Source organism: Eucyclogobius newberryi, unplaced genomic scaffold (genome assembly GCF_026437365.1).
Source record: "Eucyclogobius newberryi isolate DKJ021-1_F unplaced genomic scaffold, fEucNew1.0.hap1 SCAF_29, whole genome shotgun sequence".
In the NCBI taxonomy this organism is placed as follows: Eukaryota; Metazoa; Chordata; class Actinopteri; order Gobiiformes; family Gobiidae; genus Eucyclogobius; species Eucyclogobius newberryi.
This window is the reverse complement of record NW_027315934.1, coordinates 1,162,400-1,190,260: the sequence shown is the minus strand read 5'-3', so window position 1 is coordinate 1,190,260 and position 27,861 is coordinate 1,162,400. Positions and strand designations below refer to the sequence as shown.

The 27,861-nt window shown below is 50.9% G+C and overlaps 3 non-coding genes across 3 annotated transcripts; 1 reads left to right on the top strand and 2 right to left on the bottom strand.

Annotated features, from left to right (window-relative positions):
• Window positions 1-10,083: 10,083 nt before the first annotated feature.
• On the bottom strand, window positions 10,084-10,156 carry trnak-cuu (transfer RNA lysine (anticodon CUU)). The gene has a single exon. It is a non-coding gene; the product is annotated as a tRNA-Lys (tRNA).
• A 328-nt stretch (window positions 10,157-10,484) lies between these two features.
• trnal-caa (transfer RNA leucine (anticodon CAA)) lies at window positions 10,485-10,594 on the bottom strand. Its single transcript has 2 exons — window positions 10,557-10,594; window positions 10,485-10,530 (listed from the first exon to the last, which is right to left on the bottom strand). It is a non-coding gene; the product is annotated as a tRNA-Leu (tRNA).
• Window positions 10,595-13,958: 3,364 nt separating this feature from the next.
• Window positions 13,959-14,041, top strand: trnal-caa (transfer RNA leucine (anticodon CAA)). The gene has a single exon. It is a non-coding gene; the product is annotated as a tRNA-Leu (tRNA).
• The last annotated feature ends 13,820 nt before the right edge of the window (window positions 14,042-27,861 follow it).

The following is a 27,861-nucleotide window of genomic DNA, read 5'->3' as shown; positions in this document are numbered from 1 at the left end:
CACCCCCCACTCCTCCAGACTCTGCCCGGGGAAGGGACACTCTGGCTGGGCATGGCCTCCACTGAGCACCCCCTGGAGCCCCCGGAGCACCTCCAGAGCCACCCCCCACTCTCCCCAGACTATGCCCGGGGAAGGGCCACTCTGGCTGGGCATGGCCTCCGCTGAGCACCCCCTGGAACCCCTGGAGCCCCCGGAGCACCTCCAGAGCCACCCCCCACTCCTCCAGACTCTGCCCGGGGAAGGGACACTCTGGCTGGGCATGGCCTCCACTGAGCACCCCCTGGAGCCCCCGGAGCACCTCCAGAGCCACCCCCCACTCTCCCCAGACTATGCCCGGGGAAGGGCCACTCTGGCTGGGCATGGCCTCCGCCGCGCACCCCCTGGAGCCCCCGGAGCACCTCCAGAGCCACCCCCCACTCCTCCAGACTCTGCCCGGGGAAGGGACACTCTGGCTGGGCATGGCCTCCACTGAGCACCCCCTGGAGCCCCCGGAGCACCTCCAGAGCCACCCCCCACTCTCCCCAGACTATGCCCGGGGAAGGGCCACTCTGGCTGGGCATGGCCTCCGCCGAGCACCCCCTGGAACCCCTCCAGAGCCACCCCCCACTCCTCCAGACTCTGCCCGGGGAAGGGACACTCTGGCTGGGCATGGCCTCCACTGAGCACCCCCTGGAGCCCCCGGAGCACCTCCAGAGCCACCCCCCACTCTCCCCAGACTATGCCCGGGGAAGGGCCACTCTGGCTGGGCATGGCCTCCGCCGCGCACCCCCTGGAGCCCCCGGAGCACCTCCAGAGCCACCCCCCACTCCTCCAGACTCTGCCCGGGGAAGGGACACTCTGGCTGGGCATGGCCTCCACTGAGCACCCCCTGGAGCCCCCGGAGCACCTCCAGAGCCACCCCCCACTCTCCCCAGACTATGCCCGGGGAAGGGCCACTCTGGCTGGGCATGGCCTCCGCCGAGCACCCCCTGGAACCCCTCCAGAGCCACCCCCCACTCCTCCAGACTTTGCCCGGGGAAGGGCCACTCTGGCTGGGCATGGCCCCCACTGAGCACCCCCTGGAACCCCTGGAGCCCCCGGAGCACCTCCAGAGCCACCCCCCACTCCTCCAGACTCTGCCCGGGGAAGGGCCACTCTGGCTGGGCATGGCCTCCACTGAGCACCCCCTGGAGCCCCCGGAGCACCTCCAGAGCCACCCCCCACTCTCCCCAGACTATGCCCGGGGAAGGGCCACTCTGGCTGGGCATGGCCTCCACTGAGCACCCCCTGGAGCCCCCGGAGCACCTCCAGAGCCACCCCCCACTCTCCCCAGACTATGCCCGGGGAAGGGCCACTCTGGCTGTGCATGGCCTCCGCCGAGCACCCCCTGGAACCCCTGGAGCCCCTCCAGAGCCACCCCCCACTCCTCCAGACTCACCCCGGGGAAGGGCCACTCTGGCTGGGCATGGCCTCCACTGAGCACCCCCTGGAGCCCCCGGAGCACCTCCAGAGCCACCCCCCACTCTCCCCAGACTATGCGCGGGGAAGGGCCACTCTGGCTGGGCATGGCCTCCGCCGAGCACCCCCTGGAACCCCTGGAGCTCCTCCAGAGCCACCCCCCACTCTCCCCAGACTCACCCCGGGGAAGGGCCACTCTGGCTGGGCATGGTCTCCACCAAGCACCCCCTGGAGCCCCCGGAGCACCTCCAGAGCCACCCCCCACTCCTCCAGACTCACCCCGGGGAAGGGACACTCTGGCTGGGCATGGCCTCCGCCGAGCACCCCCTGGAGCCCCCGGAGCACCCCCAGAGCCACCCCCCACTCTCCCCAGACTCACCCCGGGGAAGGGACACTCTGGCTGGGCATGGCCTCCACTGAGCACCCCCTGGAACCCCTGGAGCCCCGGGAGCACCTCCAGAGCCACCCCCCACTCTCCCCAGACTCTGCCCGGGGAAGGGCCACTCTGGCTGGGCATGGCCTCCGCCGAGCACCCCCTGGAACCCCCGGAGCACCTCCAGAGCCACCCCCCACTCCTCCAGACTCACCCCGGGGAAGGGCAACTCTGGCTGGGCATGGCCCCCACTGAGCACCCCCTGGAGCCCCCTGAGCACCTCCAGAGCCACCCCCCACTCTCCCCAGACTATGCCCGGGGAAGGGCCACTCTGGCTGGGCATGGCCTCCGCCGAGCACCCCCTGGAACCCCTGGAGCTCCTCCAGAGCCACCCCCCACTCCTCCAAACTCACCCCGGGGAAGGGCCACTCTGGCTGGGCATGGCCTCCACTGAGCACCCCCTGGAGCCCCCGGAGCACCTCCAGAGCCACCCCCCACTCTCCCCAGACTCACCCCGGGGAAGGGCCACTCTGGCTGGGCATGGCCTCCGCTGAGCACCCCCTGGAGCCCCTGGAGCCCCCGGAGACCCTCCAGAGCCACCCCCCACTCCTCCAGACTCACCCCGGGGAAGGGACACTCTGGCTGGGCATGGCCTCCGCCGAGCAGCCCCTGGAGCCCCCGGAGACCCTCCAGAGCCACCCCCCACTCTCCCCAGACTCACCCCGGGGAAGGTCCACTCTGGCTGGGCATGGCCTCCGCCGAGCACCCCCTGGAGCCCCCGGAGCACCCCCAGAGCCACCCCCCCACTCTCCCCAGACTCTGCCCGGGGAAGGGCCACTCTGGCTGGGCATGGCCTCCACCAAGCACCCCCTGGAGCCCCCCGGAGCACCTCCAGAGTCACCCCCCACTCCTCCAGACTCACCCCGGGGAAGGGACACTCTGGCTGGGCATGGCCTCCACTGAGCACCCCCTGGAGCCCCCGGAGCACCTCCAGAGCCACCCCCCACTCTCCCCAGACTATGCCCGGGGAAGGGCCACTCTGGCTGGGCATGGCCTCCGCCGAGCACCCCCTGGAGCCCCCGGAGCACCTCCACAGCCACCCCCCACTCCTCCAGACTCTGCCCGGGGAAGGGACACTCTGGCTGGGCATGGCCTCCACTGAGCACCCCCTGGAGCCCCCGGAGCACCTCCAAAGCCACCCCCCACTCTCCCCAGACTATGCCCGGGGAAGGGCCACTCTGGCTGGGCATGGCCTCCACTGAGCACCCCCTGGAGCCCCCGGAGCACCTCCAGAGCCACCCCCCACTCTCCCCAGACTATGCCCGGGGAAGGGCCACTCTGGCTGGGCATGGCCTCCGCCGAGCACCCCCTGGAACCCCTGGAGCTCCTCCAGAGCCACCCCCCACTCCTCCAGACTCACCCCGGGGAAGGGCCACTCTGGCTGGGCATGGCCTCCACTGAGCACCCCCTGGAGCCCCCGGAGCACCTCCAGAGCCACCCCCTTCACTCTCCCCAGACTATGCCCGGGGAAGGGCCACTCTGGCTGGGCATGGCCTCCGCCGAGCACCCCCTGGAACCCCTCCAGAGCCACCCCCAACTCCTCCAGACTTTGCCCGGGGAAGGGCCACTCTGGCTGGGCATGGCCCCCACTGAGCACCCCCTGGAACCCCTGGAGCCCCCGGAGCACCTCCAGAGCCACCCCCCACTCCTCCAGACTCTGCCCGGGGAAGGGCAACTCTGGCTGGGCATGGCCTCCACTGAGCACCCCCTGGAGCCCCCGGAGCACCTCCAGATTCACCCCCCACTCTCCCCAGACTATGCCCGGGGAAGGGCCACTCTGGCTGGGCATGGCCTCCACTGAGCACCCCCTGGAGCCCCCGGAGCACCTCCAGAGCCACCCCCCACTCTCCCCAGACTATGCCCGGGGAAGGGCCACTCTGGCTGGGCATGGCCTCCGCCGAGCACCCCCTGGAACCCCTGGAGCCCCTCCAAAGCCACCCCCCACTCCTCCAGACTCACCCCGGGGAAGGGCCACTCTGGCTGGGCATGGCCTCCACTGAGCACCCCCTGGAGCCCCCGGAGCACCTCCAGAGCCACCCCCCACTCTCCCCAGACTATGCCCGGGGAAGGGCCACTCTGGCTGTGCATGGCCTCCGCCGAGCACCCCCTGGAACCCCTGGAGCTCCTCCAGAGCCACCCCCCACTCTCCCCAGACTCACCCCGGGGAAGGGCCACTCTGGCTGGGCATGGTCTCCACCAAGCACCCCCTGGAGCCCCCGGAGCACCTCCAGAGCCACCCCCCACTCCTCCAGACTCACCGCGGGGAAGGGACACTCTGGCTGGGCATGGCCTCCGCCGAGCACCCCCTGGAGCCCCCGGAGCACCCCCAGAGCCACCCCCCACTCTCCCCAGACTCACCCCGGGGAAGGGACACTCTGGCTGGGCATGGCCTCCACTGAGCACCCCCTGGAACCCCTGGAGCCCCGGGAGCACCTCCAGAGCCACCCCCCACTCTCCCCAGACTCTGCCCGGGGAAGGGCCACTCTGGCTGGGCATGGCCTCCGCCGAGCACCCCCTGGAACCCCCGGAGCACCTCCAGAGCCACCCCCCACTCCTCCAGACTCACCCCGGGGAAGGGCAACTCTGGCTGGGCATGGCCCCCACTGAGCACCCCCTGGAACCCCTGGAGCCCCTGGAGCACCTCCAGGGCCACCCCCCCACTCCACCAGACTCAGCCCCGACCCGGGCACACTCTTCCCCGGGTCCTGGGCTCCGGGACTCCGGGGATGACCACCGGGGACCAGGCTCTCCCTCCGAACCCGGGGACCCACCCTTAAGCACCCCCTCGCGGGCTAAACCCCTTAGGGGCAGCCGCCTGGAAGCCCGTGCCCTTGGTACTCTGACATGGAAGCCCGTGCCCTTGGTACTCTTAACCACACTTTGAAATTTTTCGAGTATAGTGTACTATTTCGGTTTTTACTCTAAGTCCCTCAGGGGCATATGGTGCTATACTCTGAAGGTCAGATCACCTCCAGGCCCCAGGGGAGTGCTTTTCTGGGGTCAAACAGTGCACTGATGATGGGGGATTATTTCATTTAGCTCATTTTGGTGTTTTTTCACATTTTAACCCATTTTCACCCCTTTTGCTCACAACTTCGTACTACGGCCCGGAAAAACGACAGAGTCGATGGGTATAGTGTACTATTGCCGAAAAACGACAGAGTCCCTCGGGTATAGTGTACTATTGCCGAAAAACGACAGAGTCCCTCGGGTATAGTGTACTATTGCCGAAAAACGACAGAGTCCCTCGGGTATAGTGTACTATTGCCGAAAAACGACAGAGTCCCTCGGGTATAGTGTACTATTGGCTGGAAGCTCGGTTTTTTTTCTAAGTCCAGCAGGGGTATATGGTACTATATTCTGGTGGTCAGATCACCTCCAGGCCCCAGGGGAGTGCTTTTCTGGGGTCAAACAGTGCACTGATGATGGGGGATTATTTCATTTAGCTCATTTTGGTGTTTTTTCACATTTTAACCCATTTTCACCCCTTTTGCTCACAACTTCGTACTACGGCCCGGAAAAACGACAGAGTCGATGGGTATAGTGTACTATTGCCGAAAAACGACAGAGTCCCTCGGGTATAGTGTACTATTGCCGAAAAACGACAGAGTCCCTCGGGTATAGTGTACTATTGCCGAAAAACGACAGAGTCCCTCGGGTATAGTGTACTATTGGCTGGAAGCTCGGTTTTTTTTCTAAGTCCAGCAGGGGTATATGGTACTATATTCTGGTGGTCAGATCACCTCCAGGCCCCAGGGGAGTGCTTTTCTGGGGGCAAACTGTGCACTGATGATGGGGGATTATTTCATTTTGCTCATTTTGGTGTTTTTTCACATTTTAACCCATTTTCACCCCTTTTGCTCACATCTTCAAACTCGGGCCCTGATTACAAGTTCTGACCAAATGATGACAAACACGGTATTTATTATGTATTTTTTTCATTTTTTTTATTTTTCCAACTTATACATCCATCATTGGTGCCAGGCAGGTTGTGGAGAAAGCAGTGAAGAAAGGAGAGAGCCATCACAGAAAAGATGTCCATCCAGGGTCAAGGTACCCTGCACTTTTACATATCCAAATGACAGCATTTAAAGTTTTTTAGCGTATGGTATCTCTCGTTGCATGGAACCGCACAGAGGCCAACGCCACACTGACGGCACCTGTACTTTGTTTGCCGCCTGCCTTTGGTACGAGAGCGGTCAGAGCACACGGCGCAGTCTGGACGTCCCTCTGCTTGACAAAGCCAATGACGCTCTGTGAGTCTCTGTGGCATTTCACCCTCCGGTCTTGAGCGCCTTTCTTGTTTTTTGGAGTGATCAGCCAGTAATGCATCAATAATGTTCTGAATGTAAACCTTTAAAGGTTTGTGTGGGCCTGGAGTGGATTTGGTGTATATGATGTGTGAGTTGACAATACTTATGCTTATAATGGCATTGAATATGCGATGATACCATTTCCGGGACCTGTGTGGAAAGAGGTATGTCTTCATCCTCTGGTCAGCAGTGTCCACTCCACCCATGTAGGCGTTGTACTGGTCGACACATACAGGTCTTTTGATGTCACGGAAGCCAGTGTCATCTGTCTTGGATCGGATCCTCCTCTGAACACAATCATTTCCATGGACTGTGGACAACATGGTGAGACGTTTAGTATCGTGCCAAGCACAAGCCAGGAGTTTTCCCTTTCTGCAAAAAACTGGGTCATCTCCTTTTTTCAGCTGTAAGACACTTTTACCAAGGCATTTTGGCATCCCCAACCTGGTAATCCTTACCGTCCCACACAGTCCAGTTTCCAAATCTGCTAATTCATTTGCAATTACAGGCGAGGTATAGTAACTGTCCATGTAAATCTCGTGTCCTTTGCCCGTAAAGGGAGAAACCAACTCACGGACAACTGCGTGTGTTGCACTGATGTTGCTTGCATTATTTTTGTACTGTCCAGTGTGCATTGACCAGCGCAAAACATACCCTGAACAGCTTTCACTCAGGGCATACACTCTATAGCCATATTTGTCAGGTTTATTCGGAGAGTAACATTTTAGTGAAGATCTCCCCTTGAAAGCTATTGTCATTTCATCTAAAGAAAGCTCCTTGATTGGACTGTAAACTGCTGCAAATTTGGGAATAATCAAATCTATTATTGGGCGGACTTTGAACAGTTTATCGTGCCCGGGCTCGCCTGTTCTCACATAATCATTATTGTTGACAAAATGAAAGAACGAAAGAATGATTTCAAATCTGTTTCTTGACATTACATTTCCAAATCCAGGCGTTTGTGTAAGCCAAAATGTTCCCCAGTAATCCTCGATTTCAGGTTTCTCAACAAGGCCCATGGAGAGATGCAAAGCGAAGAAAGCTTTCATTTCGGTGACTGATACATCATACCACTCAAGAAATCTTGAATGTGGCTTCAGAATCATAGGTGCCATACACTGATGTGCATATCTATTTGTCTCATCAGTAATGAAAGTCCAAAACTGATCGGTCAGAAAGAGTGACAGAATATCAAATGGATTAGCATCCGTCAGATCCATCTCTCCTGTGTAGCCAACTGGGTCTTCAAAAGGTTTGATCCATGCCTCAAATACCTCGACCTCTCTCAGCATGTCCCAGCTCTCATCCACCGGGCAAGTTTTACTACAGCCACTGGTTCCACTGGTTCCTTGCCTCCGTCTGTCCTTTGCACCTGTCCGTTGTTTCGAAGTCCCTTCATCTCCACTTGGAAATCCATCGTCACTCTCGGGGAGATAATACCCTTCAGAGTCAGAATCTGCTGTAAATTGCATGCCACGTGTACTTCCTCCAGCCATTTTTTCCTTACCGGATCTGCCCTGGATCATACCTGGCTAATAAGAGGAAGTTGCACCGAACCGACCAATGACTGAAGTTATTCATTTTCTACTATTATTTCATAAATTTCCTTGTACGGTAAAGTCGCATTTCTGCGACTTTGGCGCTTAAAGGGTTAGTTTGTGTGAACTGTGAGTATACAGAATCAGATCCGTTATTACAGTAGCACAAATGACCGTACCTATACTTTGGTAAAAAAACACATCAAACTGCTGTCTCTTTTTAAAGGAGTTTGATGTGGTTGTTGTTACATCAAACTACTGCGTCCTTTAAAAGTCCACATCAAGCTAATGCTTTTTTTTAAAGTCTATTGCAATTGAGATGTCAGTCGAGAGCCGTAACAGCAGTAGTGCATCCAAGAAAGCTGTGTATTGAATGGATATAGAACCTTTAGTGAAGCAGGAGCCAACAGGCTATTCACATCCTTGTGTAGGGTCTCAAACTACAGGTATTCAGTTTACGATTAAGGAAGATTTCTTAGCAGAAACGAGACAAGACGGGGCACCAGGGTAAAACCCAAAAAGCTAAGATACGGTCCTTAATCACGCTCGTTAAAAGGTTTGAAGGGTGTTTCACGATTCAGGGACTTACGCATAGTCTAATCAAACAAACAATAGTCAATAACTCTTTCGTGTAGTTTATTTATCAAAAGGGCAATCAAAAAGGGCACCGGAGCAGAAATGCGCACAGGTAAATCACAGGTGATGTTATATCAGATTTAAAGGCAGAATTCATGCAGATAATGTTAAACCAGGGTTTTGCCTTTGATAATCAAACGTGTCTATGCTAATCTATATCAAAAAGAGGGAAGTGAGAAGCTAAGGGAGGAGGAACAGCTGAGTTCTACCCAAATCACGCCACAAAAGAACCGCACACTGAAGTCGGCTTACGATTTTGTAGAACTCGGTCCGGCTGGTCCTTGTCCGCGGACGAGATCCGTGGCGAGGCAGCGGCGTGGAGCGGTGTGGCGGGCGAAGGCAGTGGCGTGCCGCGATATCCGTGACGCGGGGCGGCAGCGGTGGCGCGAGGCGGCGCGTGGAGCGGTGTGGCGGGCGAAGGCAGTGGCGTGCCGCGATGTCCGTGACGCGGGGCGGCAGCGGTGGCGCGAGGTGGCGCGTGGCGATGTCCGGGAGTTCCTTAGCGGTAGAACGCTTTAGCTGCGTGTTAGCTCCTCACGCGGCCTTTACTCAGATGAGAACGTAGCGCTGATCCACGTAAACGGCGTAGATTACTTCAAAAATAGTAGAAGCGAAGTAGAAAAGAAAGTCTCTGTCCGGTTTAGCGCTTAAGCTTAGTTCCAGGTGTTTCCAGGTGTTTTCAGAGTTCAGGGGGGCGATGAGGCTGGCCTAGTCTTGTCGACCCACGTGGCGGACGCTTTGTTGAGACAAAGGAAAAATAAACAGGCTCGTCCGTGGAGACGGCTTCAAAGAGATAGACAAAGGCTTGAACAAAAAAAAAGGAAGAAGAGAGCAAGAAGAGAAGAGAGGAGAAGAGAGCGTTCCAAGCTCGGAGCGTCTTTTTGTCACCTAGCGCCGCAGGGCACGCTGGGAGCGAAAGGGGCGGGCGCTACTGCGACGACACGTTAAACACTTTTGGCAGTTTGTGCACATTATTCCTTGAGGTAGATACATTTTACATCTTCTTTCACCTGTGATGGGCACTCGAGTTAAAGCATTGGGAATATAAAACCTTAAACAGTGGAAAAATACGTAACACAAGGTGAAACATGAGGTGTACGGAGTTGATTCGGACAAACATTCATGGCATAATCACATAAAACATAGTTTTCATCAGGGCGTCCTCCTGTAAGACTGTGGGGGAGAAGGTCTGTTATCGCCAAAGTCACAGCGGCTCCCTGCGGTGAGGGAGAGAGGGAGAAAGAAAACCCCCCAATGTTCAAAGAGAGTTTTTCTGTTATCTGGCCGTGGAATGTCCATCTCCATTCCCCTACACTTGCAATGAGGTCAAATATAGGACAAACCCATTGTCAGGAGTGGGATTAGAACCCATTCCTCCACTTGTAGACCAAATTTGCTTACGCTTAGGTAGGAGTTTACCTTGACCCTGACACCTTGGACATTTCAGCGATGCTGACATTGAGCTCCCTTATCTCGAAGATAACGTTCCAAAAATCAGTACAAAGTAAATGCTTTGGCAACCTTACACTAGATGAAGTCTTTCCAATTATGTACAGTCCATATAAAGAGATGACTTTAACAGGTGATGAGAATTGAGTGAAATAGTTCAAATCTCATTGTTACAGAGGGTTTAATTCTTCTTCTTTCGGTTCCAACAGAAGAAAATTTATGACCAAGATTTCACGGGTTGTAATGGCAAGCAGTCCATAAAGCTTAAAATCAACTCCGCCCAACGTGGGGCTCGAACCCACGACCCTGAGATTAAGAGTCTCATGCTCTACCGACTGAGCTAGCCAGGCTGGCTGCCCAAAAGGCAAAAAAGGTCATAATGAAAACCCAGAATTTTTCAGTACTAAGTCTGGTAAATTAATCTGTCACTTTAATTTCTCAGTGAGTGGTCACAATTACAGTATAAGACATATGATACAGTTCACTCTGAATGTACTCAATGTTTTGACAGTACAGCATCTACGTAGTAGATTGGCCATCACATCACAATTCATCATTGGAAGTAACACTTCATTTGAAATCTTAAGCCAATACGACAATTTTTCATCCATTGTCACACATGTGCTTGTAAATTAGGGTGTAAAAATGGCTTCCTTTCCAAAGGAAATATTTTTTTTTTGTCAGGAGTGGGATTTGAACCCACACCTCCATTCAGAGACCAGAATCCCCTGTGGCGAGGAAGGAGTTTACCTTGAGTCTGGCGCCTTAGACCGCTCGGCCATCCTGACACTTTATTTATGTGAACTGTGAGTATACAGAATCAGATCCGTTATTACAGTAGCACAAATGACCGTACCTATACTTTGGTAAAAAAACACATCAAACTGCTGTCTCTTTTTAAAGGAGTTTGATGTGGTTGTTGTCACATCAAACTACTGCGTCCTTTAAAAGTCCACATCAAGCTAATGCTTCGTTTTAAAGTCTATTGCAATTGAGATGTCAGTCGAGAGCCGTAACAGCAGTAGTGCATCCAAGAAAGCTGTGTATTGAATGGATATAGAACCTTTAGTGAAGCAGGAGCCAACAGGCTATTCACATCCTTGTGTAGGGTCTCAAACTACAGGTATTCAGTTTACGATTAAGGAAGATTTCTTAGCAGAAACGAGACAAGACGGGGCACCAGGGTAAAACCCAAAAAGCTAAGATACGGTCCTTAATCGCGCTCGTTAAAAGGTCTGAAGGGTGTTTCACGATTCAGGGACTTACGCATAGTCTAATCAAACAAACAATAGTCAATAACTCTTTCGTGTAGTTTATTTATCAAAAGGGCAATCAAAAAGGGCACCGGAGCAGAAATGCGCACAGGTAAATCACAGGTGATGTTATATCAGATTTAACAGCAGATTTCATGCAGATAATGTTAAACCAGGGTTTTGCCTTTGATAATCAAACGTGTCTATGCTAATCTATATCAAAAAGAGGGAAAGTGAGAAGCTAAGGGAGGAGGAACAGCTGAGTTCTACCCAAATCACGCCACAAAAGAACCGCACACTGAAGTCGGCTTACGATTTTGTAGAACTCGGTCCGGCTGGTCCTTGTCCGCGGACGAGATCCGTGGCGAGGCAGCGGCGTGGAGCGGTGTGGCGGGCGAAGGCAGTGGCGTGCCGCGATATCCGTGACGCGGGGCGGCAGCGGTGGCGCGAGGCGGCGCGTGGAGCGGTGTGGCGGGCGAAGGCAGTGGCGTGCCGCGATGTCCGTGACGCGGGGCGGCAGCGGTGGCGCGAGGTGGCGCGTGGCGATGTCCGGGAGTTCCTTAGCGGTAGAACGCTTTAGCTGCGTGTTAGCTCCTCACGCGGCCTTTACTCAGATGAGAACGTAGCGCTGATCCACGTAAACGGCGTAGATTACTTCAAAAATAGTAGAAGCGAAGTAGAAAAGAAAGTCTCTGTCCGGTTTAGCGCTTAAGCTTAGTTCCAGGTGTTTCCAGGTGTTTTCAGAGTTCAGGGGGGCGATGAGGCTGGCCTAGTCTTGTCGACCCACGTGGCGGACGCTTTGTTGAGACAAAGGAAAAGTAAACAGGCTCGTCCGTGGAGACGGCTTCAAAGAGATAGACAAAGGCTTGAACAAAAAAAAAGGAAGAAGAGAGCAAGAAGAGAAGAGAGGAGAAGAGAGCGTTCCAAGCTCGGAGCGTCTTTTTGTCACCTAGCGCCGCAGGGCACGCTGGGAGCGAAAGGGGCGGGCGCTACTGCGACGACACGTTAAACACTTTTGGCAGTTTGTGCACATTATTCCTTGAGGTAGATACATTTTACATCTTCTTTCACCTGTGATGGGCACTCGAGTTAAAGCATTGGGAATATAAAACCTTAAACAGTGGAAAAATACGTAACACAAGGTGAAACATGAGGTGTACGGAGTTGATTCGGACAAACATTCATGGCATAATCACATAAAACATAGTTTTCATCGGGGCGTCCTCCTGTAAGACTGTGGGGGAGAAGGTCTGTTATCGCCAAAGTCACAGCGGCTCCCTGCGGTGAGGGAGAGAGGGAGAAAGAAAACCCCCCAATGTTCAAAGAGAGATTTTCTGTTATCTGGCCGTGGAATGTCCATCTCCATTCCCCTACACTTGCAATGAGGTCAAATATAGGACAAACCCATTGTCAGGAGTGGGATTAGAACCCATTCCTCCACTTGTAGACCAAATTTGCTTACGCTTAGGTAGGAGTTTACCTTGACCCTGACACCTTGGACATTTCAGCGATGCTGACATTGAGCTCCCTTATCTCGAAGATAACGTTCCAAAAATCAGTACAAAGTAAATGCTTTGGCAACCTTACACTAGATGAAGTCTTTCCATTTATGTAGAGTACATATAAAGAGATGACTTTAACAGGTGATGAGAATTGAGTGAAATAGTTGCAATCTCATTGTTACAGAGGGTTTAATTCTTCTTCTTTCGGTTCAAACAGAAGAAAATTTATGACCAAGATTTCAAGGGTTGTAATGGCAAGCAGTCCACTTTTTGATTCTCAGTTTGTTGGCAAGGAATGACTGATGTGGACCCATTTTGGATGAAAACCGTGTTTTGCGTTTGTGGAAATGAGCATCATGGAAGGATGTATGGGCTCTGTGGCGCAATGAGTCGCTAATGGTGAGAGAACATATTTGTTTTTTACAATGGAAAGTCTGCTCGCTTTACTATCTGATGAAAGGCACTGCTGAACGAGGTTCAATTGCCAAGTGTGCTTGAAAAAGTAAGCAAATACATCGGCATTATGTCAAATAACATTATCTTGCAATTTTTCCTCAATATCCAGATTAACTGCAGTATATTGAGTGCGCAATAAATTGGCGAGAGTCGATTGATTGAAAAACTTCCAGTTTTTTTATAGCTACATTGGTACAGGGGATTTAGCTTAAAGGTAGAAAGATTGATGCCCTCGCTCTCCATTAAACACAGTTGATTGGACAGGGGCTGAACTTTCGAATGTTGCTGGCTCGCTTTAAAAAAAAAAAAAGATATTGCGGCTTGTAGAGTCGCAATTCGCGCTCTGCTGTTAACCGGGAGGTTGGTGGTTCGAGCCCACCCAGGGACGATTGGAAGAGCAATTGCAGGCAAAGTCTACGAGGTAAAATTGGTCAATGAATATCGACTAACAGGTTCGAGTAGCATTTTTGAAACGCAGGGTAAACTCCCAATGGATATGGAGTCCGTCGCCTTAACCGCTCGGCCACAACGATACGCTGATACACCGCCCCCTGTAAGTATTATCATTAGTAAGCCATGCCACCTCCCCGGCTTGACCTGCAGGTGTCGCAATTGCGCACGCGCCCGTTTTACTCTCTCTCTCTTTCTCTCTCTCTTTCTCTCTCTCTCTTTCTCTCTCTCTCTCTCTCTCTCTTTCTCTTTCTCTCTCTTTCACTCTACTTCTTCATCGTAAGGACATAATTTTTTTTTTTTTTTTTCATCCTTATTATTTAAAATAAAATAAAAATTGACACAATAGCATTTAAAAAAATATCTATATATTATTTTTCTCTTTTCGGCGTTGTCGCATTCTTTATTCAAAATAGTAGCGTGGCGGCGGCGGCGACCGACCGACCGACCGACACCCCTTTTACAAGCGAGCAACGCCATTATAGGCTTTCACCAGGATGGCCGAGCGGTTAAGGCTTCGGACTCAAGATCCGACGGGCGGTGGCCCTCGTGGGTTCGGATCCCATTCCTGGTATAAGCTTCTTGGACAAATATAAAAAATAAAAAAAACACAACACAGGAAATTTTTGGCGGCGGCAAGGCAACGGCGGCAACGGCAGCGATCGTAAGGTCGACAGATACTTAGGTCCGAGCGCAGCGCGGGCAGTAGCTGGGGGCGCACTCGCCACACACGTGTACGAGGCACCCTCGGTACACGTTCGTCGTTTTAGTGTCCTTGCTCCTGGGGCATATTCGGCACCACTTCCTCTTCGCGGGTACAGCAGCGGGTTCTCTTCCTCCTCCTCCTCCCCCCCTCTCTCCCCTCTCCTCTCCCCTCTCTTCTCCCCTCTCCCGAGATGTCCCCGATGACGCCAGGTCATCCCCCCCCCTCCCCCTCCCCCTCCCTTCCTCCTCCCTCCCGCGTATACGAGGCGCGACGAGCGCGCTCCCCAGCTGCTCCATGAACAGTCTGCGTCTGTGGCGTTTGCCGACCATCCACATCAGGTTCAGCTCCCGCCACAGGACGAAAGCATTGTACGCGGACACGTCGATCATGTTGTGGAACAGGACGAGGGCCCACCGGCAGGTTTTCCTCCTGCAGCTGTAGGTACCTGTCACCTTGTCCAGGTTGTCCACGCCTCCCTTGGTGCGATTGTAATGCAGCACGGCCGCCGGTTTGCTCGGAGGAGGAGGCTCGCCGCCGCCGCGATTGCCGTCTCCGTAGGTGGCGCCGCACCGTGGTGAGGATCTGCAAGTTCTTGCTCTTCTTCGCCAGGTAGGAGACCAAGGCGACCGAGGGGACTCCGTTCGTTGCCGTAGCCGTTGGAAGAGGTCCCCGGCGCGGTCTCGCCCAACGTGAACACGAGACGGAAGACGCGATCGCCCTGCGCTTCGTGTCGACCAGTTCCCGCGGGAACTCGCTCCTGTTGGCGCGCAGCGTCCCCAGCAGGGTGAGGCCGTCCCTCTCGAAGAATAGCCTGCGGGCGAGCTCGTACGAGGTGAAGAAGTTGTCGCACGTGACGTTGCGCCCCCCCCGGCCCCCCTTCCCAGTCCCTCGGTGAGATCGAGCACGACCCGCGTGGCCAGGTTCTTCTCCGGAGGCGCGCGCTTATCGGATTTCCCGGTGTAGACCTGCATCTTCCAGGCGTAACTGGACAGCGAGTCGCACGCGACCCACAGCTTGATTCCGTACTTCGCCGGCTTTGAGGGAAGGGGCAGCGACCTGTCAAAGAAGAAAGAAGAACGAAGAAAGAAGAAGAAAGAAGAAGGAAGAAGAAGAAGAAGAAGAAGAAGAAGAAGAAGAAGAAGAAGAAGAAGAAGAAGAAGAAGAAGAAGAAGAAGAAGAAGAAGAAGAAGAAGAAGAAAAAAAATAAAAAAAAATAATGAAGGAAAAACAAGAACACAAGAACAACAAATATTATTTAATTTGAATTTACTTTTCATGATTTATTGATTTATTAATTTATTAATTTATTAATTTATTGATTTATTGATTTATTGATTTATTGATTTATTGATTTATTGATTATTATTATTTTCTCTTTTTTTTTCTCCATTTGTTTAAATAAAAAAAATCACCTCTAAACGAAACCAGCCTCTCGTCTACGGTGACCTTGGATCCCGGATTGTACATGAGCGGCAGTCGCTTGCACCACAAGTCCCACAGCTCCCTGATGGGCGCCAACTTGTCTACTCCTACTTCTCCTCCTCCTCGCCTTGCCTCTCAAGCGACGGCTTGGAGGTCCACGAGATTTCCCCGCGTTTAGAGAGCATAAGGTGTTCGTCGTCGCCGCCGCCGCCGCCGCCTTCTTCTTCTTCTTCTTCTTCTTCTTCTTCTTCTTCTTCTTCTTCCCCTCGCAAGTTCTGATTGATTGGCTTCAACAAAGATTACTGTCAGAGGATTATAGTGGTCATTTCTTTGTTTCATTTCTTGCTTATAATAAGTCCTATAAAAGTCCTGTCTCTCCAAGTCAAAGGATTCCTTCAACACATCAATGCTTTTCATTTGAGTTTCTTTTGCAATGCGGTGAAACGTTTACGCCTTTTGTAATCCAGGCGTTGAATCATAAGCTTGGTCATAAGAAAACCAGCTCCAGATTTTAACAGCTTTGTTTAGTTTGTATGCTTTGGTTGGCTCCTTTCAGGGGGTAAGCACAGATTTTACCCAAAGATTCTTCATGTTTCTGCACTTTTTCAAAAGAGTAACGCTACTCTCGGGGCACTCAAGGTTCCACTGAGATTTGAACTCGGATCGCTGGATTCAAAGTGTGCTAACCATTACACCATGGAACCGCAAAATGCTCCCTGGACGGATAACGGTGATCCAAAGCTACAAGTCTTTACATCAATCATCCCTTGCCAAAAAAATGAGAAACAAGGAGTGCAAACAGTGCAAACAATCTTGATGTGCAGCAATACTTTTCCCTCTCTTAATGCAAAGTGTAGCAGCAGTAAACTTGAGGGAGAAAGGTATGGGTTTGAGGGCTCTTCTTGTGGGCTTTACTCTCCTTGTAAATATTTTTCATAGACAAAGGAGTAGGCATTTCCTGTTTACTAAACAGGCCCTTTGACCAAGGAAGCCCCAGCGCCGTAACGATTTCCTGGTTTCCTTACATAATTACATACAGTGGTTACTTCTGGGATTGTATTTCTTGCTTGCTCTGGCAAGGTGAGCAGTCGTCCCTGGGTGGGCTCGAACCACCAACTTTTCGCCTACTAGCAGAACGCGCTAGCCGATTGCGCCACAGAGGCGAGAATCTTGACATACCCATAAAAGGTTTAACCCTCTAATTGCAATTAAAAATGAAGAAAAACTCTGGATTCAGAGCGCTAGCCGCTATACCGTTGAACCACACCTTTCTACAGGATGTCCTGTTTTGAAAATAAGTATGACATTTGATCATTGGGCTATATCAAAGAGAGCAGCATTGAAGTAGGCAAACTTCTGCTTCATGGTTTCATTGTGTGGTGGTCATCACATCTGCCCTACACGCAGAAGGTCTTGGGTACAACATTCAGCGAAACCAAACATGTTACCAAACATGTTCATGCTAACAATGTTCCAATGAAAGCTTGCTGTTTATGTTTTATAGATCCTTTCCATGCCATTTATGTCCTGATCTCGCAAAATATCCAATAGACCCAGCATTCCTATTCATTGTATTTTTGAGCAAAGACTAACATTCAGGTACACATGCCCAAACCCGGGATTGAACCAGGGACCTTTAGATCTTCAGTCTAACGCTCTCCCAACTATTTCGGCTACTTTTTCAAAAATTTAGGCAAGGGAGCGAAACGTGTGGCATAACGTAGCGAGAAAATGAACTAGTTCTGTGTGTCCTTTTTTCTTTTCTTTTGATTAAAAATAAAAACAATACAGGACACGACCAGGGAGCAAAAATCGAAATAAAAAGAACATAAATAGCACTAAACATAAAATAAAAACAAAATCACATTTAAATGAAAATAGGGGTCCTACTTGGTCCAAAGTCGATCAAATTAGTGCTTATCCAAATTAAGCCTGAATGTCACTGTTTTCCATTCATCCAATGTCTAATGTCTGTTACTATGTCAGTCAAGTCTTTGATCGTTGGCGTGGTTGGTGTCGAGCATTTCTTTGTGATGGCCTTTTTCTCTACAGCCAAAAGTATGTTCCAAGGGTATCCATTTATTGTGTCCATGGCAGGAGTGTTGAGGCCCAAGTACATAGTTTTTAATTTGAGTGGGATGGAAAAGTCAAAAACAGTCTGCAGTGCCCTTTGAATTTCAGTCCATTATTTTTGAGCAACAGCACAGCCCCAAAACACCTGATAGTGATTTGCCTGCTGGGTTCTCCAGCAGTTAGCATTTCCTTGTGAATAATGGACACTTTGACATGGTGTGGTGAAAAAAACATATTTTTCCCCTTCAGGCATGTGATTTTGTGGTCTTCCTCAGGGCTGTTCCTACATTTCCACACTCTTGGTCAGACAAAACCAGGTTAACTTCTCGTTCCCATTGGTTTAGAATATACTCAGCAGAACGTTGTCCAGATTACCAATGCATTGAGATCATTTAGAAATGATTCCCCTCGCAAGTTCTGATTGATTGGTTTCAACAAAGATTACTGTCAGAGGATTATAGTGGTCATTTCTTTGTTTCATTTCTTGCTTATAATAAGTCCTATAAAAGTCCTGTCTCTCCAAGTCAAAGGATTCCTTCAACACATCAATGCTTTTCATTTGATTTTCTTTTGCAATGCGGTGAAACGTTTACGCCTTTTGTAATCCAGGCGTTGAATCATAAGCTTGGTCATAAGAAAACCAGCTCCAGATTTTAACAGCTTTGTTTAGTTTGTATGCTTTGGTTGGCTCCTTTCAGGGGGTAAGCACAGATTTTACCCAAAGATTCTTCTTGTTTCTGCACTTTTTCAAAAGAGTAACGCTACTCTCGGGGCACTCAAGGTTCCACTGAGATTTGAACTCGGATTGCTGGATTCAAAGTGCGCAAACCATTACACCATTGAACCGCAGAATGCTCCCTAGACGGATAACGGTGATCCAAAGCTACAAGTCTTAACATCAATCATCCCTTGCCACAAAAATGGGAAACAAGGATTGCAAACAGTGCAAACAATCTTGAAAAAAGCGAGCCAGCAACTTTCGAAAGTTCAGCCCCTGTCCAATCAACTGTGTTTAATGGCGAGCGAGGGCATCAATCGTTCTACCTTTGAGCTAAATCCCCTGTACCAATGTAGCTATAAAAAAACTGGAAGTCTCTCAATCAATCGACTCTCGCCAATTTATTGCGCACTCAATATACTGCAGTTGATCTGGATGTTGAGGAAAAATTGCAAGATAATGTTATTTGACATAATGCCGATGTATTTGCTTACTTTTTCAAGCACACTTGGCAATTGAACCTCGTTCAGCAGTGCCTTTCATCAGATAGTAAAGCGAGCAGACTTTCCATTGTAAAAAACAACCATGTACTCTCACCATTAGCGACCTTTGAATCCCCTTGCAAATTATGCCTAGAAGTCCAATGCGCTATCCATTGCGCCACAGAGCCCATACATCCTTCCATGATGCTCATTTCCACAAACGCAAAACACGGTATTCATCCAAAATGGGTCTACATCAGTCATTCCTTGCCAACAAACTGAGAATCAAAAAGTGAAAAGAGTGCAGTTAATCTGTGTGTGCAGGGATACTTTTCCATCTCTTATTCCAATTTGTAACAGCAGCGCATTTTCTGTCGTTGTAAATAATTTGCATGCTTGAATGGACAACTGAGTAGTAGTAGGTTTGAGATGGGCCGGTATTTATTTAGCACTGTGGCATCAAGACTGCTCTTCTTTAAGAGAGGCTTAATGACTGCAGTTTTAAGGCTCTTGGGAAAATTCCAGATCCAAGCAACATGTTGACTTTTTCATTGATTGGAGCCAACAGACTGCTCACCATAGACTTTAAAAATCTAGTAGGCAATGCATAAAGGCAGCATGTAGTGGAACTCAGACTTGTGGTGATCTCTTGGAAAGTTTTGTCAGCCACAAATGCAAAATGGGTTAACTCCAGTTGTCTAGTTGGCTGCGTGCTTGTTATCTGCAAATAATGGTATTATTAATGTTCTGAAATGAGTCTTGCAAAGAACACTGCAAACTCATTGCACCTGGAGAAATACAGAAACCATCAGACAAAGTAACATTTACCACACTGTAATTTGAAATATTAACCCGCTTTGTCATTAGCAGGTCCAGAGTGTGCCATTTGCCCTCTGTGGGGCCACTCAGGTGCTGAGTAAGACCAAAGCTTCTGATGACAGCGCCAAGCTCTTTAGAAGAAGACGAGGTTGAGCGGGGCGTGAAGGAAGGAAGGAACAGTCACTCACGTACGGGAAACTCCTACCAAGCAGTGGCCAGCCTATAGCACACTGGGATTCTGTGGTAATTGAACCAAGTTTAGCAGTTCCTTTCATCAGTTAATAACACAAGCAGGCTTTCCTATTTACCAATGTAGATAACAGGGGTTACAACAGTGACTCTGGTGGGTCTCGAACTCACAGCCTTTGAATGCCTTTGCAACTTTTGTCTGATTCCCCTTTTTCACAAAAGCAAAACAGTCATCCGAAAACAGTCTACATCAATCAATCCTTACCATCAAACTGAGAAACAAGGAGTGAAAAGAGTGCATTTACTCTGTTTATTCAGGGATACTTTTCAATCTCTAATTGCAAAATGTAAAAGAGCTCTTTCGGGTGATAAGTTTTTCTGTACATGTAAACAACTGATTTGCTTGAAAGGCTATCATGAAGGCACTGCTGGGATTTGAACCCAGGATGTCCTGTTTACTAGACAGCCACAGCGCCTCTTAAATGCTACTCCACCTGTTTCAGCTAGATATTCAGTGACCAATGTTACCTCGTAGATTTCGCCTTTTTGAGGTGCGTGCAATTTGTGGTGTGCTGCATGGTCTGGAGCTGGAGGTTTGGGAGTTTTTTGGAGTTTTTAATCGTTATTTTGATCATTTTCATTTACTTTTTTCAGTTTTTTTGTTTGTTCCCCTCCCAGTAAACTTACTGGGAGGTGGATTTTTTGTTTTTTTGTGAGCATGGCTCAAAGGACGGACAACACGGCATCGGACACTGGAATGGACACGACAAAGGCAAGACAAAGTTTGAAAGAATCTGTAAATAATAGAAAGAACAAAGAAAGAAGGATGAAATTTATGAAAGAACTCACTGTGGTATTGGAACTAACGGAGGGAGCACAAATCACGCCACTAGCTTTTTTGAAATCAACTCAGGAGGTGTGCGGCTCCATAGTAGCGTGCAGACTCATCTCAAAGGACAAATATGAAGTAACCGTCAGTACCACCAAAGCGAAGGAGCGGCTCCTGGATGGGTACTGCATTGGAGGAGTCAGGGTTCACGCCCGTGACATCTCGGTTGATGAGCTGGTCATGTCCTTCATGGGGCTGCCGGCTTATATCGAGGACGAGGAGATCCTGGCCAAGCTCTACGCCTGGGGGGTCTCTGCGGTCTCCGAGGTGAGGAGGAGAATGTGGCCGGGGACGAACATGGCGGACGGCACCAGGTTTGTACGGGTAAGGTTCACGGACACGGTGCAGTCCTTACCGTATTCTGTCAGGTTTGACACCGCGGGGGGCCCCGAGTACTTCAGGGTAATACACGACAGGCAGGTGCGGGTGTGTAGGGGGTGTCTCCAGCCTGGCCATATTCTGAGGGAGTGCCCTGACTTTCTGTGCCGCAACTGCGGGAGCCAGGGGCATTACGCGCGCGAGTGTGTCGCGCAGTGGGCCCCGAAGTGCAGAGAGTGCCGCATGTTCCGCCACTTATGTCCGTGTGGTGCGGGTGACAGAGAGGAGGACAGAGGGGAGGACAGAGGGGAGGACAGGGAGGACGCCATTGGAGGAGAGAGCAGTGACGTGGCCCAGAACGTGCCCGCAACTGCTCTCTCCGAAGTAGAGGAGGTTTTGGAGGAGGAGGCTGTGGAGGAGTCAGGGGAGCCAGAGGTGTTCGGCTCCTCTTGCTCCTCTGACTCCTCAGACGAGGAGGCGCCCGTCGCACTGGAGATGGTGCTCGGCTCAGCGCTGGCGTCTGGGAAGGTGGGAGCAGGACAAACTGCTCCTCCTGACCAGAGGGAAGGGACTCGTGAGGGTCCAACTCCTAAGCCCGTGGAGGCAGAGGCTGAACCCGGGAGGAGGATGGGTGCGGGACAGGCCCCGCATCTTACCTCCAAAGGGGGGGACATCACCACAGGGCTGGGTGATGATCCCAAGCTCCAGTCGGACGGTGGTAAGAGGGGACAGGTGGAGAAGAAGGAAAAGAAAGGGACAAGACGCAGGAAGCAGGTGGCAGGAGATGGAGAGGGCGCTGCTGCTCAGAGCGGCTCCACCTCCTCCGCCTCCTCCATTCCAGCCACATCAAAAGCGCCAGCAGAAAGCTCCATCAACCCACCATCCTCCACACGCAGCTCTGCCCCACGAGGTGAGCTTGAGACTGTTTTTAATGATGACTTCATGGATTTCTCCACCCGTGAAGTCAGAAAAAGAGTGTGGGAGTCAGATGCGACGGGCGCCAAAAAGAAGTCGAAATAAAAGATGGGTTGTATCCTCCAAAGTCTCCTCTTAATGGCGTTCTCCTTGTCCTCTTGGAACGCAGGCGGCCTGCGGAGCCCAGTGCGGATGCAGAGCGCGTTACACTTTTCCAAGTGGGACGTGCTCTGCATCCAAGAAACGCATTGGGATGTCAGCCACGCGCAACGAGTGCGGAACGTGGGAGTAGGCTCTGTATTTTGGGCCCTGGGCACGGCGTGCTCGCGCGATGTGGCCACGGTGGTGAGGCCTGGTGTCTTAGGCCAACCCACCCTGGTACACGCCGACCCAGAGGGCTCCTTCCTGGTCCTGGACTTCACGGACACAGTGAAGTTCAGACTAATTAATATCTACGCCCCGAACGATGATGGTCTGAGGAGGCAATTCTTCAAAAAAATATTTCGCTTTGCAAACGACAATACAATCATAATCGGTGACTTTAATACAACACTTTGCAAGACAGACATCGGCATTAACAACTCTTTTAAAAACAGCACTGCCAGGACAGCCCTGTTGGAAGAAGCCGCCAGCAGGAACCTGACGGAGGTGTGGCGGTTCGTCCACCCCTTCCTGAAGGATTTCTCCAGGTGGCAGGGCGTCCTGAAGCAGTCCCGCATTGACCTCTGTTTTGCCTCCTCAGACCTGGCACAGAGAGTCAGTGGTGCTTCCTACAAGTGGTCAGGCTTGAGTGATCACTCCACTTTAGATATTTATTTTGGGTTAGTTTCATCACCGAGGAATGGAGGACTGTGGGTCCTAAACAGCTCCATCCTCGGTGATGAAACTTTTTGTAGGAAAATGGACTTTTTGTTTGATGTATTTGACATGGAGCTGGAGCTGATCGACAGCGTGGTCGATTGGTGGCCGACGGCAAAAACACGCATTAAAAAGCTCTGTGTCAATTACAGCAAACACAAGGCGTGGCTGTCGACCAGGAGGGAGACCGCTCTCCGCCAGCGCCTGCAGGTCCTGGACCAGGGCGCAGCTTCCACCACTGGCCCTGTGGATCCAGAGTACCTGGTGGTGCGCGCTGAGCTGGAGCAGCTGGAGGTAAGTAGGTGTCAGGGTGCAATTTTGAGGGCAAAAGCCAGACACACAGTCGAAGGAGAACGCTCGACAGCGTTCTTCTTCGGCTGTGAGAAGGCTACACAGGGAAAGATGCACATAGATAAGTTGATAGAGAAGACAGGTAAGATTGTTTCCGAGGTAAGTGAGGTTTTAGAGACAGCGCAGGATTTCTATAGTAGGCTTTTTAGTTCAGACGGAGTGGCAGAGCAGGCTTTAGACCAGGCTGTAGGTGCTCTGGAGCGCAAACTGAGCAGGGAGGATAGGGAGCTGTGCGACGCGCCTCTGTCTCTCATGGAGATAGAGGCTGCAGTCAAGAGTTTAAATACAGGAAAAAGCCCCGGAGAGGACGGACTAACCTGTGAGTTTTTCAAGCGTTTCGCTTCCAGGTTAGCTCCGATCCTACTCCTATTATATCAGGATTTTGAGAGTGAGTGTAGAGTTGGCGATGGTTTTGCGATGAGTGTCGTCACTCTGCTTTTTAAGAAGGGCGACAGGAGCAGCCTCGCCAACTACAGGCCCATTAGCCTTTTGAACGTAGTCTATAAAATTTTAGCAAAGGTATTAGCAGGTAGGTTAAAGCGTGTGATTGGATCCATCATACACCCCTCGCAGGCCTACAGCGTCCCCGGGAGGGACATCTCAGACATAGTTTTGTCTCTGAGATATCTCCTTCGGCAGATGCACGCGACCGGTGGTATTCACGTTAGTGTAGACTTTAACAAGGCGTTCGACAGAGTTGAGCATTCGTTCCTCTGGACTGTATTAGGTAAGTTAGGTTTCGGCGAACGGTTTGTTAATTGGCTACAGCTCATCTATTCCTTTGCGGTCAGTAAGGTCAAAGTCAACGGGTTTCTAATTGACTCTTTCCCCTTAAAAAGATCAGTCAGGCAGGGCTGTCCCCTCTCGTCGCTCCTCTACAGCATCGCCGCTGAGCCTTTGGCGGCCATGTTGCGGGCGGACGCGGCGGTGAGGGGACTGACCACGCCTGCGGGTAGGGAAGTCAAAATTTTTCAGTACGCAGATGACACGAATCTGATCCTCCGAGACGTGGAGAGCCTGAACGCCTCTCTCCACGTGCTCAATGTTTATGGCCTCGCTTCAGGGGCCAAAATAAATTTCGATAAAACCACGGTTAAATTTTGCGGCAGCGTCACGCCTGTTCCTCTCCCTGTCCAGCTCCGGGAGGCCGGGGACTCCTACAAGGTCCTCGGCGTCCCCCTGGGCAGAGACGAGGAGGCGTGTCGTACTGCACTTTGGTCGCCTTTGTGCGAGAAAATTACAGCGCGCTTGAATTTTTGGAGACGTCGTAATCTGACATTAAAAGGTAAAGTCTTAGTTGTAAATTCTTTGTGCATGTCCATGTTGAACCATGCACTCTCCGTGTACGGCCTGCCGGGGGTCTATGCTAACAAATTAAGGTTAGTGATAAACCACTTTTTGTGGAATCGTGAGAGGGGCTTTATTGCACATAAGGTTATGATAGGTGAGTACGATCAGGGAGGTTTAAAGTTAGCAGATTTAGAGTTAAGGAAGAAGGCCTTCCGGCTGAAAACAATTCGGAAATTTCTAGACGTTGAGGTAGATGCTCCATGGAAGGATTATATAGGTGAGTTTGTTAATAGTCTAGGTAAGTTTGGTGTTTATAATTTGTGTTTGTTGCCCCCTGTTTCGGTCCTGGAAGGCCTCCCCCCCTTCGAGAGGGAACTCTTGGAGGCGTGGAGGACTTTCAGGCCCCTGACTGTGGCGGTTCCAGACAGCGGTGAGGGTCTCGCGCACATGCCCCTCCGTCATAACCCTGACTTGCTCTCCGCTCCCCCCGGGAAGCGTGAGTGCATGATCAGTGGGGCGATGGAGGAGGCTGGGCTGGAATATGTAGGTAAGGTATTTGACGTGAAAGGTAATTTTAGTGTAGATTATATAGGGAAGTGTTTTAGGTTAGCAGGTAAAGTGTTTAGGAAAAAGTATATTAGTGGTATGGTAAGTATTTTTAACAGGAATCTGGTCAGGCATTGGGGAAGCACTTTGGGCCAAATGGGGAGCACGACAGGTAAGTTGAATTTTAATGTATTTGTTAGCACGGGGAGGTTTAGGATTTTCACAGACCTACCCACCCGCATCCTGTATCAGTTGTTGTTGCCGGGAGTGCTCAGGCGTCCCGCCTCGGAACACAAATGGTCATTAACATTCCCCGCACGCACCATTGCAACCATCTGGGCCAACATCTATAATTGGTACACCCCACATAACGTAGGTCATTTTGACTTCAGATTTAGACACAGGATCGTCTTTACATCCGCAGCACTGCACGCATTTCTTCCCGACAGCTACGCTGCGGACTGCCCCGTGTGCCACGGACCCCCCGAGACCCTGGAGCACATGCTGTACACCTGCCCGGCCGTCCGCCCGTTCTGGTCCCGACTGCAGGACCTCCTCGCTCGGAGGCTGTCCTGGAGGCTCCCACTGCCGGCGGCCCTAGGAGGGGACGACCAGGAGCCCTGGCTCCTCCTCTTTGGTCCCGGACAGAGTCGCTCTGTAGCCAACACCCATCTCGCCCGACTAACCCTCTCCATAGCCGGTACACATTATATCTCAACAGGAACATCCATCTCCGTGACAATAAAACAGCAGAACCCTGGCCCATCTTCAAAGGACTCTTGGCCGCACACCTCCGACACCTCCACATGGCAGCAGAGCACCGGTTCATCACCCACCTCGTCCCCCACAACACCCTGATCCACCTCACACCCTCTGGAAACCTGGACATCATCTTCTGACCCCGGCATAACCCCCCCAACCACGGCATCAACCCCAACCACGGCATCACCCCCCATCACTGAAGAATGTTTGGAGAATGATTGTGTGTTTGATTTTCTGTAATTTTTTGTCTCGTCTCCCCCTGCCCTTGTGTATCCCATTCCCCTGCCCTTGTGTGTCATGTCTGTCTGTACATTCATGTAAATATATGTAAATACTTGTTTTGATGTTTTTGATAATAAAAGATAAAAAAAAAAAAAAAAAAAAAAAAACAGTAAACATCCAGGGACGGGACATTGAGAGAATGGACTCATACAAGTACCTGGGTGTTGATCTGAACCACAAACTGGACTGGACTCATAACACAGACGCACTGTACAGGAAGAGACAGAGTCGGCTCTACCTCCTGAGGAGACTCAGGTCTTTTGGAGTGACAGGGCCACTCCTGAAGACCTTCTACGACTCTGTGGTGGCATCAGCCCTCCTGTACGGTGTGGCCTGCTGGAGCAGCAGCATCACAGAGAGGGAGAGGAAGAGGCTGGACAAAGTCATCAAGAAGTCCAGCTCCGTCCTGGGCTGTGCTCTGGACTCGGTGCAGGAGGTGGGGGACATGAGGGTCCTGGCTAGATTCACATCTATGCTGGACCATGAGTGTCATCCCCTGCAGGACACTATGTCCGCTCTGGAGAGCAGCTTCAGTGAGAGACTAATCCACCCTCGCTGTGTGAGGGAAAGGTTTCGTAGGTCTTTCCTTCCTGCTTCTGTCAGACTTTATAACAAACACTGTTAGTCCTGAACACTCGCAATACTGACCTAACCTAATACTGATGTGCAATTCCGTCATATGTGCAATTGCTGTTGGAATCCATGTGCAATTCATGTGCAATTACTGTGAAATTCATGTGCAATCTATGTGCCGTCATGACACATATTCATGTGCAATTACTGTTGTGATCACATGCAATGGTATTTATGTATTTATCTTATTATCTTATCTTATCTTATCTTATCTTATCTTCTTTACCATTAAATTAGCTCTTACCTTCTCAAATCATTCCCATATGGTCTAGCGGTTAGGATTCCTGGCTCTCATCCAGGTGGCCCGGGTTCAACTCGCGGCTTACATTATGTACAAGACTCACTGTGGTTACAATTATATTCAAGCTGGACGGAGGTGAAGAGAGGCATAGAAACATGGCATCAATTAGGGCGCAGCATGCGGAAGTTTGTAATTAACCTTTAGCTTTTCTATGCATCTATAGACTAGCAGGTTTGTTGGTGTTTCTTTTTGGAGCATTTCTAGACAAAGTGGGTCAGCGGTAGAGCGCATACTTTGCTTCATTTGGGATCAGTCATGTTTTCCAGCAATTCTTGACTGGACAAGCATATCTTGATTTTTTTATTGGTCTCAAGCTTTCACTGTAATTTTCCAAAGATGCAGTATTGTGGTGGCCAGGTGGTCAAGCTGATGGGCAAAAAATCCATTGGCATTGCTTCATATTTCTTAGAACCCTGCTGGAAACATACCTTTCTCTTCCCCCTGACCAGCAAAGGATGCCACCTGCTTAACAGTGCTTGATTTGTAAATATATAGGTACAGGAACACTTGTGGACTGGGTGATCAGGCCAAAAAAGTTACTGTAACACACAAAAAGTGACGCACATGTAAGTAAAGTAACAATGGGACAAAGTTTTGTGTCACAACCAGTCAAATTGGAATAAACAAAAAAAAAATGAAGAATTGAATTGCCTATCTGGTCACTGTTTCTGTTGATTCTATTCTATCTGTTCTGTTTTTGTCCATCTATCCGTCTATCATTTTAAGGCATTGATAAGGAAGGGGATGTAGCTCAGTGGTAGAGCGCATGCTTAGCATGTATGAGGTCTTGGGTTCAATCCCCAGCAGGTGACACTGTAGTCTTTGCTAATGGCCAGATTA